The sequence below is a fragment of the Apodemus sylvaticus genome, chromosome 10, assembly GCF_947179515.1.
Source record: "Apodemus sylvaticus chromosome 10, mApoSyl1.1, whole genome shotgun sequence".
Taxonomy (NCBI): Eukaryota; Metazoa; Chordata; class Mammalia; order Rodentia; family Muridae; genus Apodemus; species Apodemus sylvaticus.
This window is the reverse complement of record NC_067481.1, coordinates 34747324-34767386: the sequence shown is the minus strand read 5'-3', so window position 1 is coordinate 34767386 and position 20063 is coordinate 34747324. Positions and strand designations below refer to the sequence as shown.

Sequence of the window (20063 nt, the reverse complement as noted above, 5' to 3'; positions counted from 1 at the left end):
ACCTTACTCTACTTCCTACCAATCAAGGAAACAAATAGCCCACTTCTTTCTCACCAGGCAGTCTCAAGTCAGCCAAACAGCCTTCTTGGAATTAATAAGAGGCCATCCCCTCCCCCATTTAAATGGTCTACCGGTCATCATTTAAATGGTCTGACAGGTCAGTAAGAGGTGACAGATGATGCACCAACCTGCACACACACACACACACACATACACACACACCCTTCATCCTCACAAGGCTTCCCATTCCCTCCATCCCCTAGCGAAGCTTGTCTTGTGAGTGGCTCTTTGTCCTGAGCACTTGGTTTATAAACCTGAACTTCCCAAGCTGTAAGTGGACTGAACACTATAGGCCCCAAGGGCCCCCACACTCTACAACCACAAGCTAACTGGAAACTGTTCCAAGACCAGTTTCTGGCCCCCAGAAGCAGGCTGCCTACAATCAGGGAAAGCCTCCCACGAGGATGCTCCCCAGCCCTGCCCGAAGCTGGTGAGGAGGACACTCGGCTATTTTGAATCTGCTGGAATTAAACTGCCTGCGTATTTTTAGCAGGTCCATTTGCCCAGGAATAGATGCATACTGGCTTGCGGCCAAGCGGTCACACAGAGCTGAGCGCGGGCACGTGCTACAGCCAGAACCCTTTGCATTCATCTGCTCACTCCAGGTTCTAAAAGGATCCCTTCTCTTTCCAGAAGTACCTGTGGCTTCTTAGAATGTCCTCTGGAGAAGTAATGGCCTCACTCCCCAACCAGCTGACAAACCTGTAACCGAAGTCTAGAGCCTTCTAAACAAGAAAATAGCCAGGCAGTGGTGGCTCACGCCTGTAATCCCAGTACTTGGGAGGCAGAGGCAGGCGGATTTCTGAGTTCGAGGCCAGCCTGGTCTACAGAGTGAGTTTGAGGCCAGCCAGGGCTATACAGAGAAACCCTGTCTCGAAAAAAAAAACAAATCCAAAAAACCAAAAACCAAAAACCAAAAAAGAAAAGAAAAGAAAAGAAAAGAAAAGAAAAGAAAAGAAAAGAAAAGAAAAGAAAAGAAAAGAAAAGAAAAGAAAAAGAAAAAAACTCCTGGGAATGGCACAAAGCAGTGTTGGCCCTAGTGACTAAGTCAGTGTTGGCTGCAGTTACTGGGAAAAAGGGCTGCATGTAATTGACAGGAAAGTCAATCATGAAAACAACAGCTCTGGAGCCAAGAGCCCAAGTCCACTCTAGGCTTGGGCCTATGTGGGAGGATCCATACCATTTTGTGTTCTGAACAGCTGTTCACACATCCTCTTGATCGGAACTAGAACATTCCTCCCATTCTCTTAGTGATGACCACCAGGGAAGTGTGTGCCCCAGCCACTCCACCACCAGAGCAAAGCACAGCTCGCTCTTGATAACTGTGCCTTCCCTTCAAGGGGTCTTCCCCTGGGCAGGCGATCAGAACCGCAAGCCCAGCAGCCCCGCAGGCTCTCCTGTACTCCCTGTGTGGAGGGAGAGCAGGGGCAGGCTGCTGGCCATAGGAAGTTCCTTGTAGTGGGAGCTGAGGGAAGGAAGACCATACAATTGTGGCTCCCTGCCTGGCAGGCAGAGAAAGAACCTCTAGTTTCCATCCACAGCATTTTCTGAACTCTCATCTCTGCTGCCCCTAAGGAACAGTTCTACCAGAAGCTCAAGGTCAGTCTACCATAAGACTACCTCAGACTCACACACACAGCCCTGCACAAGTATCGGTAGAGCCCAGGAAAGTTAGGACTGGAGGAACAGCTCAGCAGTTAAGGGCACTTCTGCTTTTCTAGGACACAGGTTCAGTTCCCGGGACACATCAGGAGGTGTAGAACCATCAGTTCCAAGGAATCTGACCCCCTCTTCTGACCTCCCTGGGTACCAGGCACACATGTAGTATTCATACCTATTTATACAGGCAAAGCACTCATCTCATACACATAAAAAATAAGCTAATCAAAAAAAAAAAAAAAGGTAAAAGGCTGGGTGGTGATGGCGCACATCTGTAATCCCAGCACTCTGGGAGGCAGAGGCAGGCAGATTTCTGAATTTTAGGCCAACCTGGTCTACAGAGTGAGTTCCAGAACAGCCAGGGCTACACAGAGAAACCCTGTCTCGAAAATCCAAATCCAAAAAAAAAAAAAAAAAAAAAAAAAAAAGCTAATCTTTAAGGCAAGGTAAGGTTTTCTATAAGTTGCAACAGACCCAAGGAAGAGGTGACCTTTTTATGGTTCTGATGTTTTAAGGGTAGGAGAGGGGAGCCAAGTCCCTGGGGAGAGTCTGAAGGTGTCCTAGGAGCTGACCTGGAGCTGGTGACGAGGCCTGGCAAAGTAAGTTGTGACCTTTATAGTCAAGGCACTGGCAGCCTGGTCAAGTGGGGCAGATCAGCAGAGGCAACCAGCACTGGGGCGATCCCCATGTGATTTCTGGCCAACACTGGCAGCCAGGCGCTTAGCCACAGGAGGTTACTGAGCACTTGAAGTATGACAAATGTGACCGAAAAACGCAATTTCTAGTCTTATATAAAGTTAATGTAAATATATATCCACATGCCAGTGGCAACAGCTTGGATGGCAGCAAGCTCGAGGTTTTCCCAGAGAATCCCAGGACATGAGAGGTCCTGACTGAAGCTACGAGCCCAGCGCCTACCTTGCTGGCAGAGGGCAGTTCTGCCACTGAGGCTGGGGGTGATGGTGAACCTGGGCCACTCTCCCACGGCAGCATGGCTGAGGCCCGGGGTCACAGAGATGGAGCCATGCCTCAGGCCCGCTGGTCTTATCCTAGCCCTGGTGTTCCCTTCATCCCTGGGGGGTCTGAGCAAGCTGTGACTCACTAGAGCACCCTCAGGATTCCGTGTTAGCTCATAATGGGCTAGCTGGCCTGCCCAGGGCTAGCCCTACACCCTCTATTGTGATGGCCTTACAGGGCAGCAGGCCAGCCAGTACAGGCAGGCAGACAAGCCAGATTCACCTTAGAGTAGCTTTAACTCCTTGCACAGGTGGGCCATCTATCCAACACCATGGAACAAAAACTCAACATAACATTGAAGCGGAAGACCTGCTTGGTCAAACTTCTCTGGCCAAAAAGGAAAACTCAGGTCTAGACCCGAGAGGCCCAGGTAAGAAGAGCTGGAAGCCAAAGCTCCCACTCTTTAAGCACGGGATCTCCCTTGTCAGCCCAATCAGTAGTTAACTAACTTCCAGTTTAAAGAATCTGGTTACAAGGGCTCAGCTGTTGAGAGCACTGGCTGCCCTGACCTGGGTTCTATTCTCACTACCCACACCATGACTCAAAACCCTCTTAGACTGGAGTCCCAGGGGATCTGATGCCCTCTTCTGTCTCCTGAAGGCACTGTTACACATGGTGCACACACACACACACACACAGAGACAAAATACTTACACACATAAAATAAAAATAAAAAATAAAAAAAACCCTTGGTAATACAAAGGAACCAAACCAATCAGGAACAGAGTGCCCATCTCTCTCCTCTGCAGACAGGTCTAGCCTCAGTCCTCTCTAGTGATGTGAGAAAACAAACCCTCCCACAGTGGTCTCCCGTTACTTCATCTCAGGTAGGGGTGTGGTTTGGGGGGATTGTCTGTTTGTTTTAAACACAATCTTTTATTGTTATTGTTGGGTTTTGTTTTGTTCTTCAAGGCAGTGTTTCTCTGTGTAGCCCTAGCTGTCCTATAGGCCAAACTGGCCTCGAACTCAGATGTACGCCTGCCTTCTGCCTCTTCAATGCTAGGATCAAAGGCATGCCCCATCATGCGTAGCCTAGGGGTGTGTTTTTAGAAAATTTTGATGCTGTGTCCAGTCCCTCCTGGCCCTCATCTTGGGCTCTTTATTATTGCCTGGCTTTACAAGTGAATTCTGTCAGGCTCTAGGGGGTGATGACAAAGCCGATACAGGAATGTACTCCTGGGTACATGGAGTTCCCACCTCACTACAGCAGGCACCACACAGGCCTGCCCCAAAGGTATGAGCAGTGACCTGATGACAAGCTTACTTAAAAGCCACGATCCTAGCTGAGACAGGAGGATCATGAGTTAGATGAGTCTCAAGACCAAGCAAATAAATGGTATGTGGCTTCCAGAGGTAAGGGAGATGCTGGTGTGTGGCTAGCAATGCCAGCAACCAAGAACTCACAAAGGCATAAGAGAAAAGTTCTATTCAATAAATATTTATTGACAAGTCCAAGTACTAGGCAGCGTAGGGCAGAGATGAGTGAGAAGCTCTGAACCTTTTCCAACTCTTCTGAAGGTGAAAATCCATAACCTCTTCCCTCGTGAGCCGCCCTGCTGCCCACGCTGCCACTGACTGGTCCAAGGGGCAGGAAAAAAAAAATGCCTGGTGGTTGGAGAACTGAGCAGAAAACAGAGTGCCATTTCCCCCAGGCAGGGATGGTCCAGTTCCTTGTGCAGAGATGCAAGGACTTTAGACTGAAGAGGCACGCACAGCTGGGCTGCACTGTGACCACTGTCACCACCACCTGGGTGCTCAAATCCAGATCTCTTCTCCCTCACAACTTCCAAAAGGTAAAGCCTTCTGCTGGCTTGGTAGAAGGGACCTCCTGGCTTGGTTGTCCCTGCTGAACAATCCTGCATTCAATCACATACTCCTTGATGCACACTTTCAAAGGTACCTGCTCTCCTGCACACACCAGCAGGCTTCTCGATGGCTTCCCACCTATGCATACACACTTCCTCAGCAACGTACAGGAGGGCGTGTTCTCCCCAGACGCTGGAGTGAATCTAGAAAGGAGGCGAGTATCTGCAGGCATAATGTGATTGTGCATTGTGTAAAGATGATCCTTGTATTACTCAATGCTGATTTCCGCGCCCCCGTATCTGGTAGTAATTCTTATTCTAAGAATCTCCTGTTTCAATGCTGTGAAAACATTGCTCCCCAACTATTTATTCTGAATGGTCAATAAAGCTAGCTGACCAGCCAATGACTGAGCAGGCTGAATAGGGCTGGCTTCTTTCTCCCAGCTAAGAGGGAGGGGAGAGAGGGAGGGAAGGAGGAGGAGGAAGGGAAGACAAAGAAGAGGGGAAGGGGGGGAGGAGGAGAAGAATCCTCCAGGGGAGAGAGTCCAGGAGGCATCATGAGAAAAGAGCTGGAGCCCAGAGAGCCAGATCAGTACTAACAGGCAAGGGTCTCAGGGATTTGGGCTGGGAGGTAGCCAGATCAGTTTAGAGGATTAAAATAAAGCAATACTGCTGTTCGGTTGTTGTGCCCTTAAAGCTTGCTAAATAAATATAATAGTCCAGTCTCAATTATTTGGGAGCTAGCTGGGTTAAGAAGAAAACTGCAATGGGTATCACATCCAAGGAACACATCAGACAGAGAAAACTCCCAGGAGGAAGAGGAGGCAGAGGCAACAGAAAGGGATAATCCCTAAAGCAGAGTGGAGCTCTTAGGAGGAGCTGGTATGCTTAGCCACAAAAGCCTCCCCACCAATGGCATGAAGCCTGCCACAGAGGTGAGGGAGAAGCGGGGAGCTAGTCAAGACCCAGAAAAAAAGGTACAGAAAGGGGGCTGGAGAGATGGCTTAGTGGTTAAGAGCACTGACTGTTCTTCCGAAGGTCCTGAGTTCAAATCCCAGCAACCACATGGTGGCTCACAACCATCCTTAATGAGATCTAAAGCCCTCTTCTGGGATGTCTGAAGAACAGCTACAGTGTACACTTACATAAATAAATAAATCTTCTTTTTTAAAAAAAGAGGTATGGAAAGCAAATAAGGCTACACATGGCGTGTGTGTATAATCCCGGGACCTGGGGTGGAGGCGGGGCTCTGAGGGAAGAGGATGGTGAACACCAGACAAGCCTGGGTTACACAGTGGGGAAAAAAGACAAAAAATAAATACACAAATAAAACCTGTGTGCATTGTAGCCACAGACCGTGTTTATGAATCACAACCTTCAAATCACACCACTTCTATAATTGAGAAACTGAGGAAGAAGGTAGAGGAAGGAACAGAACATTCACTCTTTTTCTTTTTTCTTTTTGGTTTATCAAGACAGGGTCTCTCTGTGTAGCCCTGGCTCTCCTGGAACTCACTCTGTAGACCAGGCTGGCCTCGAACTCAGAAATCCACCTGCCTCTGCCTCCCAAGTGCTGGGATTAAAGTTGTGCGCCGCCGCCGCCGCCGCCACCACCACCACCACCACCACCGGGCAACTCTCCTTCACAGTAGAAAACCAAATAGTGTTTTCTGAAGAGGAGCAAGCAAGCAAACAGACTAGAAACAGATAAAAGTCGACAGGACAGCTAGAAAGCTCAAGCAGTCCCGAGCATGCACTGCTCTCACAGAGGACCTGAGGCAGGCCCCCGGCCTCCCCTGTGAGTCCAACTCTAGGAGATACAACTCCTCCATCCTCTTCAGGTGCTTTCATACATGGCTGGCAGGTGTGCACACACAGGCACACTCGTGCACACACATGCACACACAGGCACACACGTGCACAATTAGAAAGAATAAATAAGGGGCTGGAGAGATGGCTCAGCAGTTAAGAGCACTGGCTGCTCTTCCAGAAGACCTGGGTTCAATCCCCAGTAACCATAAGGTGGCTCACAACCATCTGTAATGGGATCCGATGCCCTCTTCGGCATGAAAGTGTACATGCAGATAGAGCACACATACATAATAAAATAAAAATTAAAAATAGTAATAAAGAAGAAAGAAGAAAAGGAGAGCTGGAGGGATGGCTCAGTAGTTAAGAGTACTGGCTGCTCTTCCAGAAGTCCTAGGTTCAATTCCCAGCAACCACATGGCAGCTCACAACTGTCATCTATAACTCCTGTTCCAGGGGAATCAGACACCCTCATACAGACAAACAAACATGCAAGCATAACACTAATGTATATAAAAAATTAATAGAATATTACAAACATATTTCTTTTAAACAGAAATGGGAAAAGGAAGGAAGGAAGGAAGAAATGCTCCCGGTAGCTTCCAGGATGCTCTCACAGGGCAAAGGACTGTTGAGCGGACCAACGCAAGTCGGTCAGGTGCATTCTGGTCAAGTCTTGAACCACTGGGTCATACAGCTTGAGCAAAGGACTGTTTTTTTCAAACCGGTACATAATTAAAAACTCAGTGTAACCAGCCTGCCAAGCCACTGGGTTCAACCCCTGGAACAACAGATAAACAACCTGTTTCCACAGGCAGTGCTGGGACTGTTGATCTGGGGTTTGGGTTTTGAGACAGACTTTCACTATGTAGCTCAAGCTGACTGTAAACCAAGCATAACCTTCCTGCCTCGGCCGCCCAAGCACTGGGATCCCAGGCCCTTGCCACCACAACCAGCCAGAACGTCCTGTAGTGGTATTCTAATAGCACACAGTCTTTCCTGCTGGCCAAGGTAAACACGCAATAGTGTCAACTCCAACAAACGTGCAAGGCTCTTCTCTCATGACTGTTGGCAACATTGCTTCAGAAACCCCTGAAACTAACATAGTAAAAATCAAAAAGAGAACATGCTTACCGACAGAGCTTTAGCAGCAAGTCTCTCCACTGCTAAGGTATCAGGACCCATCATTTAATAAAGGTATCAATACCTATCGAGCTAGTACCATGGGGGCTGGGGACTCACATCTCAGGTAGTAAGACAATGCACTGAAGAACTCAATGTAATGCCCCTGCAGTCTCGAACTGGTTGAGAGCACAGAGCCCTGAGGCACCCCTGGCACATTCCCCATGCGTGTAAAGGGGATGGGAGGGTTAGCCAGGGTTTGCTCACCTTTTCTGGTCCCCGTGGTTGAGATGAGAAGGGCTATCTATGGAGAACATAAGGGATGGGAAGCTCTGTGCAGAAGTGTGAGAGAAGGAAGGCCTCCTGGAGGAAGGGCCATCAGCACCTCAGAGCTCAGCAGTGGGAGCCATGCCAGGATGAAGGCGGTACAGAGAGGAAAAGTCCCAGGCAGAGAAACTACCCAAGTCCTCAAGCAGGAAGAAGCTCAGCTAGCTCAAGGGACCAGCAAGGAGGGGCCAAGAGGGGTCAGAGGACTGGCTGGCTCCAGATCCCCCGCAGGAATCACGGGACTCACAGAAACAGTGGAACATACTTCCAGAGGGACCACTGTCCTCAAAGGCCAAGGCACTTTGTTCTTAAATCAAAAACTGCCTCCAGAATCATGACACCCCTGGCTAGAAACCTAACAGGTACATTTTGAGGGTAAACCGCTCAATTTTTTTTACCCAGAACCTCAGCAAACACGCTTGCCAGGAGATCCTGAAAGCTCACTGCTGATTAGCTGGGAGCCACTGCTGGACGGACCAGTATCCATCCTTACTCCTACCCCCTCCGAGCCGGTCTAGCCCACTAAGGGGTCCAGCCCCTGGCCGGAGGTGCACCCATGCACAGTACACACCCCCTCACAGGAGCCCTCACAACGCCTCTGAATCAGATCTTGCAACAACAACTCTGCTCTCCAGCCAACATAAACCATAGGCCGCGGAGGGCCTTATATGGCTTGAAGCTTTCTTAATCAGAAACAGATAGATGGGCTGGAGTTGGCAGCTGAGTTAGAGGGAGGGAGGAAGGGGGGAGTGGAGAGAAAAGTATGAGGAACAGGCAAACTTGTCAAACTCCCCTTTCATCCCTCTTCTGCCTCAGTGGCTTCCTCCCAGCAAAACACTCCTAGCTGGGTAGGAGATGTGGGATACAGATGTAACTCAGGTAGAGTCTAGCATGCATGAGTTCTTGGGTTACACACACACACACACACACACACACACACACACACACACACACCATCTACCTATCTACCTATCTACCTACCAGAGCCACTTTGCCCTCTCCTGTGTGGGTATTTTGCTGAAAGCCAGAAGACACCAGTCACTGGACTGCCAGTCAACAACACATAAATAGTTTCAGACCTTTTGTGCTACTTTGTGGCCTGCCCTTAGTTTTAGGTAACTTCACCAAAAAGGCAGGGACGAGATGGGGAGTGGAGGTTAGTAAGTTTTTCCGGAAAATTAGCTAGTGGAGTAACATGGGATCCTCACTTCCTAGGGCACAGTACCTGGTGCATCTCCCTAGCTCACTGCTGGTCTCAGCCACATGCCTGCCTGGCTCTGTCCTGGACCCAGAATAGAAAGGCAACCTCAGAGACCTCTTGAGCAAAAGCGGCTACAGCAGTTTCTAAGGTGGCTTTAGTCTCCTCCTTCCCCTGGTTAGGCAGCAGTGGCCCCCGGAGGGCCTTCCTGGACACTTGCAGCCACTCGCACTTGACTCTCCTGAAGGATGCCACCTGCTAAAAATAACCACAAGCTTGGTGGAGTGGGTGACTCCAAAGCCAAAGGACAAAGCTGGAAGGTTATTCTCAAGAGCTGGTCTCTCTCCAGGGCAGGGCAGGGCAGCTGGACAAGCTGGAGTCACTGCCTGGTCTGAGTGACAAGGAAGAGAGAAGAAGAGCAGACAAGAGCTAAGAGCTGCCTCCAACTGGTGTGCTCTCTCATCAACACAAAGGCCCAACCAGACCAAGACCAGTGAAAAGCCAAAGGGCCTGGGGGCTGCCTGGACAGATCTTTGCAGTCTCCTCCTCTCTTGGGTAGCAGCCTGATGAGACCAGGGGACGGTCTCATGACCTCCATGTGAGGTCTGACAAGCAATGTTATTATTAGCCAAGGAAAGAGTGACTTCAAGGTTGTCTTGAAACCTGTTCAGTTTCCCAGCCCTGAGGGCTTTCTTATTCTGTAATTACTTGTGCATTTCAAAGGTGCACTTCCCTAACTTTGTAAAGAGTTAAAAAAGTAAGAGCTGAACTTCAGTATCCTTCGGAAATGCTACCCAAACAGGGTTGTAATGAGGTTTAAGTAACTCAAACAACAGACTCACTCTGTAGGATAAACAGCTCATTCTTGAAAACCCCAATTTCACATTGTAGATTTCAAAAAATTTCAAAAAATAAATCAATATAGAGTATAATAGGTGATCATCAAATGTAGGCTGCTTCACTTCAGCAAGGTCCAAACACAGCAGACCAGGACCAGAGGGTTGCATCAACAGTTTCTTCCTACATCCAAACGTTATCCTGCAAGGGAGCCACTTAAACAAGGAGGTAAACTACTACAACTAGCTAAGAACTCCCTGAAACTGAACAGATTCACTAGGCTCCTCCCCACCAGAGTGAACTATAAAAACAGAGTCCCTCTCAAGAGGGAAAAAAAGCTGAGCTGCGAAGAAGACAGAGGACAGCTGCTGGACTGGGACCAGACCAGCTCCCTAGAAGAATAGCAGCCCTGCATGCTGCCTGGGAGAGGTGTAGACCAGAGTCGGGGGGCCAGGAGCTCCCCAGCTGCCTGCAGGCTGTGCAGTGAGCTCCAGCTTTGAGAGCTGCCACCCATGCTGGGGTGGTCCGTGGAGATGCAGCTGTCTTTGAGTCATTTCTGCTCCTGTAAGTAACCCCTCACCCATATTCCTATAAGTAACCCCCATAAAACTCATTGGTTCATCAAGTTGGACTTGGGCGGTATCCACATTGGTCTGTCACGTGATCCCTATCTGGGGTGAGTTGATAGATGTGTGTCGCATCTCCCCATGCAAAGTCTTGTCACATAACATGGATGAAAGGGGTCATCTACAAATGAAGTCCACTCTCCACAGGCGTTAAGATGGGCTGCTGGGAAATCAGATACAGCAGCTCGAGTTTGTAAGCCCTGCACTTGGAAGGTTCTGACAGATCCCTAGGAGGCCAGCTGGGGCTATACAGCACATGCCCAAGATATACAATCAGACCTCGGGGAAAGAAAGAAAAAAAGCATTACTGACCCAGAATGAAAATTCAAACTGGTTTGGCGGAGGGAGACCTTTCTTACTGAGGTCCTTTGGAAGCTATGGGGTCTGCTGATATGACATTGGCAGACCAAAAACAATGAACGCAGACACCCGTCGTGTAGAAACCAGGAAGGCCTTCCAGTGACCAGGGAGCTCTCAAACCAGACAGGCTCCGGAGGAGCTGCAGGTCCGGCCCGGCCGCGCTGCTTCAGGCTCGGGTCCCCCAGGCCTCGCAGGAAGTTCCTTTCTCAACCTACTTCCTAAGAACCCATCCCCCTCATCCCCTCCTAGCTGTAGACCAGAACTTGCCTATTAGCACACACTGCAAGGAAAACTTGGTGACCAAAACTGTTCTGTTTGGGAACTATTAACGATAAAACCCAAACACGTGTTGCGTTTTAGACATTTACAGGTTGAGGCAACAAAGAGTTTAGAGTAGGACAAAGACTATTCTATACCTGCACCACCCAAAACTCTGCTGATGAAACGTTGACCCCCAGGTTGGCAGGCAATCACATTCCTCCAGCAGCCCCCAGATACAGAGTCAGAATATTTTATAAGACAGGTGGTGGCAGCGCACGCCTTTAATCCCAGCACTTGGGAGGCAGAGGCAAGCAGATTTCTGAGTTCAAGGCCAGCCTGGTCTACAGAGTGAGTTCCAGGACAGCCAGGGCTACACAGAGAAACCCTGACTTGAAAAACCAAAAAACCAACCAAACAAACAAAAAAAAAAAAACCACTTTATAGGTGTAAGCCTGAGACTTGACCAGCTCTCTCTCCAGCCCATAATCAGAATACTTTTAACACCTTTAGTTCACCGAGTGTCCTTTACCAATTGAACAAAAAAAAAAAAAAAAAAAAAAGATCCTAGATGGTCAATCGGCTGGCAGGAGCTTGGAGAGCTGCGGCAAGCCCTGAGCTCTCTCCAGCTAAGGCCAGCGGGGCCAGGCCGCCTCCGTCCTGAGCACTGCACACTTCTTCCTCCAGAACTGACCCCCTAGCCTTGCTCCCAATGCAAATGGACCCCATGAACACACGCCACCAGTATACAGGACGGGACAGAATGACAACTAACGTGAACTGCAGTAGCATCCAAATGGCAAGGACCTGGAGAGAAGGATGTTGCTGAACCCCCAAAAACCCAAACTGTCCCTGTGCTGGCGGCAACACTCCTCACTACCTGCCCCAATGTCACGCACCATTGGGAGGAGGACAAAGTTAATGACAATGAGGTGAGGGCGGTGATGGGGTGTGATCATAATCCCAGAACTGGGAAGGGTGAGCAGGAGGTCTGTGTGTTTAGGAGGCTTCGGATACATGGTATGACTCCTGTCTCAAAAGGGTGGGGGAAGGGGCGCGCTAGGGCCTGAAGCTCAACTGCACAGTACTTATAATAAGCCTTCTGTGTCCAATCCTAAGTGCTTGAGAGAGACTGACTACACCAGGAAGGAGAAACAGAATTTGCCCTATGAAGCAAGATTTAGGACTTAACACACCCCATTGTGGAGATTAGCGATTCTCAAACATGAGATATCGGTGGCACACGGGGCCCACAGAACCCAAACCTCTCCCCGTAATAAAGTTCCTAGGATGACTATTCAAAGAAACAAAAAGCCAGATACAAACTTCCCATACACAGGAAAAGACTGAGTCACAGAGAAGCCCAGGCATGGCAAACTCACAAGGGACGTCAGGACGGAGTAGCCAGGGAAACCAGGGCAGCTCCCCAGACCTGCGAACCCCTGTGCCTTAACAGGCCAGCACAACCAAGCCATGTTGGCCCAGGAGGCTAGGTGGCAAAGCGTGGATAAACCAATTTGTCTTCCTTTTCCTTCTAGCCAAGTTACTAGGTCAGAGGCTAGGGAAGGGAGAGCTTTTATAGCTAATCAAATGGCTGAGTCAAACAGGGATGCCTTGGGAGAGAGGGATACCATACTTAAGTGCCTAGCATATACCAGAGATAGTCCCAAGTCTTAAATATGATCTCCATGTTTAGGATGAGAAGAAACCTGGAAGCTAAAACTACCTCCTTCCACAAACTCCAGCTAGGACCAGCCTGGGGCCCAGGTCCACATATAATCTGGGTTACCAGGTAACAAGATGGATTGCTTTAAAGTATTGATGCTCCGCAATGTGACACATCGCTTTCAGCTTATTGAGAAGGCATCGGACAACTGATACCTGTATCTCTGCTGTCACCCTGCAGCGGCCAAGTGTGAATGCAGTTAACTGGGAGAACTCCACGTAGACACAAACTCACTAAATTTACATCAGGTCTCGCCCACCCGGCTGGATAGCTACTGTCTATAGAACAAAACCTGATTCTGCAAACTAACCAGGCGCTTTAGTAGTAATTTGCATGCACACCCGTAGGGTAAAAGAATGTCCTCTAACCCAAGGCCATTTATATTTCACAAGACTACACCCAGGAATTACCCAGAACCTACAAAACAGGTTAGAAGTGAAAGAAGGTTCAACATCAAGTTCAAAAAAGCTTCCCAAACTTAACCTCACTTGTCCCTTGGGCTCTGAAAGAGTCCTAAATAATCTAAAGGTGAAGCACTTAAATGCCAATCAGAGAAGACTCTGAAAGGAGAGCATCTCGTTCATAGAGATTATAGATGCTTTGTCCCTTTAAGAGAGGAATGGGCAGGAAGCCTGAAGACTCTAAGCTTTGCTTTCCAAAGTTAAGCGTTTAAAACAAAACCAAAAACCCCACGGTAACTAATTTGGGAAGGAGTCTGCAGTTAAATGAGCGTGTAAGATTATTGATTTCCCGAAGCGATAGCAATTGTAATTGCAATACACGGATACAGCGGGAGGTAGCGCACCAACAGAGCCGGTTACAACATTAGGTCCAGCAACCCTGATTTCACTGCAGGCGTTAAATTTAAACCCCAAGCAGCCTCAACTTCAGTAGCGGAAAGATAGGCAGTTTAACCTCACTAATTGCCCCACACATACACCCGACCTTACCGGTTTGAGAAGCCTCCACTCTCACCTGGAGCGAAGTCCACCGGGTTTGTGTTAACCACAGCCCCAAGGGTGGAAAGGTACGAGTCGCTCGAGGCATTTCCCAGAAAAGAAAGGTTCAGTAAAGCACAGGGCTTCTCAGAGATCTCTTCTGCACAGCCCATTACTATCTACACCTTCCCTCCCGGAGAAAGGAAACAGGAAAAGATAGGACACAGTAGTAGTTGACACCAGAATGTAGGCTCCTTGACGCGTACGGAGGCTTCTCTACGCAGGTTTTTACCTATAACCCCGGCAAAGTCCCCCCATGACCCCTGCAAAGTCTCTCTAGATCACTGTCCTGGGACGGGAAGAAAGGTGGAGCGCGACACGTGACCCTGACCCTCCCCACCCCCGCCAGAAGCCAGCGGGCACCTCTAGCTAGAGGTCTTCTACCTCTTCGGACACGTTTATGGGGCCACAAACTCCAATCCCCTTCCGGACACCCAAGCCCTCGACCTCCCGATCCTAATTAGTCTTACGGTCCCTCCACCGCCAAAAGGTCTGAGACCTGTCTTGCATCCCATTCTCCCCGCTGCGATGGCAGAGTCCGCTCCGATAATATAATTCGCGGCACCGAACTCCAGGAATTGTCTTCCTGCTCCGGTTTGCCACCACTGCCCGGCCAACCCAGAGTGAGTCAACGGCCCAGCAGTTATGAAGTTAGGGAGGGAAGGGGTCCCCAAGGACCTCCTCTCCCGCCTTGGGCACCGGGTCCTAGGCAGACTGCCCCGTGCCTCCTCTTCACGCTCAAACTGGGTACACACGACCTTTGAAAAGTAAACGCTAGCGAGACTGGACGACCTTGGTTGGGACGCGCTCGGGCTCGCTACCCAGAAGGGTGAGCCTGCATGGGGAAAGTTGAGGTGCACCGGAGCGCCCGGGGAATTGTACCCTCATCTCCATCCTAGAGGCCAGTGACGTGAGGGGGATGGGAGGGGAAAGCAGCGGCTTAAAGCAGCGCCCGGAGCTCAGCGCACGCGATCTGTCAGCAGCAGCCCTGGGGCAGACGGCCGGACGGGGGGAAAACCAGTGGGACGCGCGGGTCACCAAAGCACAGACCCGCCCGCTTGACAGCAGACGCCGTGCACACGGCTCTCGGTCCCCGGAGTACCTGGCGCGCGCATCGCACCCTGCACCTGCACCCCACGCTCCCCATCACCCCAACTCGTCCTCCCTCCGGGCCCGGCAGGCGGGTGCCCGTGCCGGCTGTCACTTACCAGCTCCTGGGCGACCGTCTAGGCACACAGTCCTCCCGCCACCGCCCCCTGGCCCCCCCACCTAGCCCAGCGGCCCTGCCCCGCACCGCTGCACGGCGCTTCGGCCGCTCCCCCACGTGCTAGCCCAGCCTGGGCGAACACAGAGACACTAAATACTGAGGACGCGCAACGACGTGCCCGCGGCGCGACGCAAGGCCCCGCCCCTCGCCCTCCGCCCTCCCAGGCGTGCCCCCCTTGCTTGCTCGCTCTCCTGCGCGTGCGCGCCATCGGCCGCTCCCTCCCCCGACTTGCGCGCGCCTCTCTCCCAGCTGCGCCAAGAGGGGCGCGGTCAGGAGCGCTCCGCTGACATCCCGGCGCCGCTCGGGCCCGCCTTGCTGGCGCTCTCGCGAGAGTAACTGTATTTACGGCGGGCGCAGGACTTGGCTCTACATCCTACACTCGGGCTGGGGTGGGTTACTGGTGTCTGAGTGCTCCGCACAATGAACTTGGCTCGCATGGGGACAGAGAGGTGTTAGGCAGGTTTCTGCCTCGGGATGGTGCGTCCGCTGGAAAAGGCTGGAGAGGCTGGTGAGGAACGAGGATACATTGTTCCCCTTGCCTAGGAATTAAGCTTTCCGGTAACCTTGCGAGTATAGCACAGCATTTCGAGTACAATAGGTGGCCATTAATTGATTAGTGATATGGATACTGTGTAGCCCTCCAGGGCAAGTTGCTTTGTCATTTTTGCAACTTTAGTGATGTCGAAGGAACTTTTCTCTAAATGATCTGGGTGTTTTGCAAAGTTTGCCTTCAAAGAAATGGTCACCATGAGTCACTGACTCTCCCAACAACTTGTGAACATAAAACGACCTTCAGACAATTGGGTCGGATGGACGTTCCACTTGCCAACCAGCCTTGCTCTGAGTCGTGTGGAGGCTGAGAACCTAACTCTGGTCCTCTGGAACATTGGATGGTGCTGTTGCCATGGAGTCATCTCTCTTCCACTACCCCGACACCCAAACTTAAGTCCAACCATACCTGCTCTGTAAATAATAGTGGACTAGTGACTGAGCGTGGTGGGAGGGAACAAACAAGAAGCTTCAGCAATGAATTCACTTGAGACTGAACTAATGACCCATCACTCGGTGACTCTGGGGGTGGCAGAGGGAGAGGGAGGATCACTTATTGTTGCGGTTAAAGAAAGGACAACAGAATGACAATCCCTGAGGCTTGAGTTACTGTGAGAACCAAGAATGCTGGTAGACAAGCAGCATTTGGTTTATTTGGGGCCCATTAACTTTGGGGTTTGTTTTGTTTTGTTCTATTTTTCAAATAGTAACTGAGTTGGCTGTGCAAGTCTGGAGATCAAAGGAGAATGGGTAGGAAATACAAATGTGTAAAAATTGTGTCACACACATGTCCACACATATTTGAGGATGTTTTGACTTTACTCTGCTGTAGATAGGTTTTTTTGCCAATAACTCAGACCGGCCTCAAAGTTGTGATTCTTTTAGGTTAATCTTCCTAGCGCTATGATTACAGCTCTGTGACGCCGTAGCTGGCTCAAAGTGGGGGATGTCTTTAAGAGAAGGAGAAAAGTAGAGAAGGGGGGTAAAAATAGGGGAGTGGAGAGATAGCTTTAAGGTACATGCAGTAAGAGCTGTACAGGAGCCCAGCAGTGGTGGCGCATGCCGTTAATCCCAGCACTTGAGAGGCAGAGGCAGGTGGATTTCTGAGTTCGAGGCCAGCCTGGTCTACAGAATGAGTTCCAGGACAGCCAGGGCTACACAGAGAAACCTGTCTTGAAAACAAAAACAAAAACAAAAAAAAAAACCCAAAAAGTTCTACAGTAGCAAAGACCTGAGGTCAGATCCTTAGCATTCATGTTAAAAACTGGATGTGTGCCTGGCAGTGGTGGTGCACATCCCAGCACTTGGGAGGTAGAGGCAGGTGGATTTCTGAGTTAGAGGCCAGCCTGGTCTACAAAGTGAGTTTCAGGGCCGGGTGGTGGTGGCACAGGCCTTTAATCCCAGCACTTGGGAGGCAGAGGCAGGCGGATTTCTGAGTTTGAGGCCAGCCTGGTCTACAAAGTGAGTTCCAGGACAGCCAGGGCTACACAGAGAAACCCTGTCTTGAAAAAAAAACAAAAACAAAAAAAAAAAAACAAAGTGAGTTTCAGGACAGCCAGAGCTACAGAGAGAAACCCTGTCTCGGGGGAAAAAACAAAACAAAACAAAACCCAAACAAACAAACAAACAAACAAACAAAAAAAACTGGGTGTGTGGCTCAGAGGGTGGAGGCAAAGCTGGAAGACTTGAGTTTGATTCCAGGACCCACTTGGAAGAAAATAACCAAATCCTCCAATCCTTCTCCTCCTCTGACTACTACTACTACTACTACTACTACTACTGTTCCTCCTCATCTTCTTCCTCCTCCTCCTCCCCCTCCCCCTCCTGTTCTTCCTCCTCCTCCCCCTTCTTTCCCCCTCACATTTCTACCTCTGGAGTGCTGGTGTTGCATGAAACCCTGGTTTATGTGACCTTGGCTGGGGATCAAACCCAGGGTCTTTTGCAGGTAGACCAGCACTCTCCCGGCTAAGCTACATCTCTAGCTCCTTGTGAGGCTCTGTCTTCTCTTAGCAGTCCCTCCAATCTCAAGAACACATCTCTGAGAAATGTCCTCCCATTTCTGTCAGAAGAGTCCAGAGAGGTATTCATTCCAAGGGATGATACATATGAGCTGTCTCCTTTATGTGTATACATAAAGAAGCCCCTCCCACTCTCCACCCTACATCCAGTTCCCTTACCATGAAACTGCACTTGGTTATGCCCCAGGCCTGTGTGTCTGCAGCGGATACTCCTAGAAAAGGCAATCAGAAGTGTTGGGGAACCACTCTAACTGAACATGAATTACTAGAACTCCCCAACACCTAATCCCTAGCACAAAGCAAAGCTCTTTGTCTTAATCCTCCAACCTCAAAATCTCTTGCTATTATGTTTAGTCACACACACACACACACACAGCAACAAAGTCAAGATTTCAACCCAAACTTTCTGACTCAGAATCGATTGACTATAAATAGATAAATAGAGACCTAGGGCCTCCAGGGGCAGTTTTACACACAGAAATGCATCGATTATGGGGAAAATTGTGTCCTCTTTTTTTATTTTATTTTATTTATTTATTTATTTTGGTTTTTCGAGACAGGGTTTCTCTGTGTAGCCCTGGTTGTCCTGGAACTCACTCTGTAGACCAGGCTGGCCTCGAACTCAGAAATCCACCTGCCTCTGCCTCCTAAGTGCTGGGATTACAGGCATGCGCCACCACACTGGGCTAAATTGTGTCCTCTTAAAAAAAGACACACAGCCAAAAAAAAAAAACAATAAAAAAACAAAAACCATTATGACCGCCCAGGTTCTATAGTAGCGAGTACTCTACATTTGGAAACATTGTAAGTGGGAGTTCTCTCCTTATTTGGGAGAGATGGTCTGGCCGTGTAGACCTGGCTGAGTTAAATCCAAGCTCAGGCCTGTGACTAAAGACCCTTGTGTGATTGCATCACATCGGCTCCTGATTGGTCTTTCAGGATTCATGAAGGCTTCCTGATCCTAATGTATCTACGTGGAGGTCAGAGGACAATTTTATGGAGTCTATTTTCTACATCCACCTTTAGGTGGGTTCTAGGGATCAAACTTAGGCCGGCAGGCTTGTTCAACGAGTGCCTTTACCAACTGGGCCTCTATTTTATCTATCGATCAATTGATGGATCGATCTATCTATTTATTTTACATGGGTTCTCTCACTGAAACCGGAGCTTCTTTTTCAGCTAGCTGGCTGGTTCCAAGGCCCTGGGACTGACCTTTCCCTGCCACTTAGTGCTGGCTTTACAGGTGTGTGCCTCCATGCCTGACTTTCCCAAGGATGCTGGGAAATCTGAACTCAGACACTCATGCTTATAAAATGAGCACTTTACCCCCACTGAGCCATCTCTCTCGCCACAGTTATATAACATTTCAAAAAACCTATAATATATTGCTTATGAATGTATGTATATAAAGAAAAACAAAAACAAATATGAGTTTGTAAACAAATTACAACTGATGGGGTGCCTTGAGATTCAATATAACAGAGGAAAGCAATTGATATACAGTTGACCCTTCAGATGTCCAAGGGTCCATGTTCACAGGTCTAATCAACTGAGGATGACAATGCTCAGAAAGTGCACATTTGGAATCCCAGCACTTGAGCAACTGAAGCAGAGAAAAGGACTGTAAACCTCAAAGCCAGGCTGGACCTCACATCAAGATGAACTCAAGCCTGGCACAGTGAGGCGCACCTTTGATCTCAGCACTCAGAAGGCAGAAGCATGCAGCTCTCTATGAGTTCAAGGCTAGCCTGATCTACATAGTGAGTCCTAGGCTAGCCAGGGATACATGAGACCCTATCTCAAAAAAAAAAAACATTATTTATTCTGAACCTGTATAAACTTTTTTGTTATTTACTCTATCTCGTAACCAATGTACTAAAACAACTAACTCTAAGGCATTTGTGTTATGTTAGATATTATGAGATATCCAGAAATGGTTTAAGGTACATTAGGTTTCTTCTTACATACAGAAGGTTTCTTGCCTTCTCAGGAAGGTAATATGACTGATAAAATGGAACCACCACATCTTCCATTTGTCATGGGATAATGGGCTAGATCTGTAGTACTGGCCAGCAGAGCTTGAAACCTCAGGGGTTATGCCAGGGAGCAGGAACTCTAGATCTGTTCAATCTTTAGGGAAGCAATTTGGTAACCATTAACTAGAATCATAAAAAAAAAAAAAAAGTTCATATCCTTTGACCCAATAACCAGCTTCCCACAAAACTGCCCAAGGGAACTGACTCAAAAGAAAATCCAAAGCCATTTATGTTGAACATCTTGTTGCTGTTTTTCTTTACAGCAACTGAAAAATTAAAGTCACAGCTTAAAGGCCCACCCATAGGAGGCTGGTTAGCTAAATTATGGGAGGAGTAAATACTCTTGCTGGAATAGTATGCAATTGTTGTCACTATACGATTACATGAAAAA

The 20063-nt window shown here is 49.0% G+C and overlaps 2 protein-coding genes across 2 annotated transcripts in view; both read right to left on the bottom strand.

The window, feature by feature from the left end:
- The window catches only part of Akap1 (A-kinase anchoring protein 1), a 33556-nt gene extending 18408 nt beyond the window's left edge, over positions 1-15148 (bottom strand). Inside the window, exon 1 of the mRNA XM_052194261.1 lies at positions 15011-15148. The gene's annotated coding sequence lies outside the window, so the exon portion shown is untranslated. The remainder of the gene's footprint in view (positions 1-15010) is intronic.
- The window catches only part of Dgke (diacylglycerol kinase epsilon), a 248326-nt gene that overhangs the window by 32968 nt on the left and 195295 nt on the right, over positions 1-20063 (bottom strand). The window lies entirely within an intron of this gene.